The following is a 1,935-nucleotide window of genomic DNA, read 5'->3' on the forward strand; positions in this document are numbered from 1 at the left end:
TGGATATTGTCAAAAGCTTTTTCTGCATCAATTGAGAGAATCATATGGTCTTTGTTTTTTAATTTGTTTATGTGATGTATTGTATTTATGGATTTACGTATATTGAACCATCCTTGGGACCCTGGGATGCAACCCACCTGGTCGTGATGTATAATTTGTTTGATGTGTTGTTGGATTCTGTTTGCTAAGATCTTATGGAATATTTTTGCATCAATATTCATTAGAGATATTGGTCTATAATTTTCTTTTCTTGTTGGGTCTTTTCCTTGTTTGGATATCAGGGTGATATTTGCTTCATAGAATGTGTTGGGAAGTATTCCTTCTTTTTCTATGTTTTGGAAAAGGTTATGTAGTATAGGTACTAGTTCCTCTTTAAAGGTTTGGTAGAATTCTGATGTGAAGCTGTCTGTTACCGGGCTTTTCTTTTTGGGAAGATTTCTTATAGTTGATGCTATCTCAGCACTTGTTATAGGCTTGTTCAACATTTCCACTTCTTTCTGACTAAGTCTAGGAGGGTGGCATGTTTCCAAGTATTGATCTATTGCCTTCAGATTTTCATGCTTTTGAGAATAGAGTTTTATGTAATATTCATTAAGGATTTGTTGAATTTCTGAGAAGTCTGTTGTTATTTGGCCTTTGTCGTTTCTGACTGACAAAATTAGGGATTTTACTCTTCTACTTCTGGTTAGGTTAGCCAAAGGTTCATCTACTTTATTGACCTTTTCAAAAAACCAACTCTTTGATTGGTTGATCTGTGGTATGATTATTTTGTTTTCAATTTCATTTAGTTCTGCTCTAATTTTAGTTATTTCTTTTCTTCTGCTGGGTTTAGGGTTGGAATATTCTTCCTTTTACAGTTGCTTGACTTGTCCATTAAGTTGTTGACTTCCTCTCTTTCTGTTCTCTTGAGGAAGGCTTGCAACGCTATACATTTCCCTCTTAGGACTGCCTTTGCGGTATCCCAGAGGTTCTGATAGTTCATGTCTTCATTATTGTTTTGTTCCAAAAATTTGGCAATTTCCTTCTTAATCTCATCTATGACCCATCTATCATTCAGCATGAGGTTATTTAGTTTCCATGTTTTTGTATGCATATGCAGATTCCTGTTGTTACTGAGTTCAACTTTTATTCCATGATGGTTTGAGAAAATACAAGGAATGATTTCTATTCTTTTAAATTTGCTGAGGTTAGACTTATGACCTAAGATGTGATCAATCTTGGAGTATGTTCCATGGGCCGATGAGAAGAATGTGTATTCAGTTTTGTTAGGATGAAATGTTCTGTAGATGTCTGTTAGATGCAAATGTTGAATGGTTAGGTTTAAGTCTAGAATTTCTTTGCTTAGCTTCTTTTTGGAGGATCTACCCAACACTGCCAATACTGCAAAGGAGTGTTAAAATCTCCAACAATTATAGTGCTGAAGGAAATCAAGTTACTCATGTAAGTTAGAGTCTGTCTTATAAATTGAGGTGCATTCTGGTTGGATGCATAAATGTTGACAATTGAAATCTCATCATGTTGAGTGTTGCCCTTAACAAATAAGAAATGGTTGTTCTTATCCTTCCTTACATTGGTTGGTTTAAAGCCGAATGTATCTGCAATAAAACTGCAACACCTGCTTTTTTTTGATTTCCATTATAGATGGAATTATAGATGACCATCCCTTCACCCTGAGTCTATGTTTATCTTTTAAGGTGTGGTGAGATTCTTGAATGCAACAGATGTCTGGCCTGAGTTTTTGTATCCAATCAGCCAATCTGTGCCTCTCTAGAGGAAAATTTAAGCCATTAGCATTAATTGAAAGTATTGATAAGCCAGATAGTATTTGGACTTTTTCAAAAGTCCAGCAGACATTTTTAGTCCTTTCCCCACTATTGAAATTGGAATTGGATCAAAAGTTTCTGAGTGCGTTTACTTTGGTGGTGGAGGATTGTG

Source organism: Otolemur garnettii, unplaced genomic scaffold (assembly GCF_000181295.1).
Source record: "Otolemur garnettii isolate 467f Iridium unplaced genomic scaffold, OtoGar3 scaffold00125, whole genome shotgun sequence".
Lineage (NCBI taxonomy): Eukaryota > Metazoa > Chordata > Mammalia > Primates > Galagidae > Otolemur > Otolemur garnettii.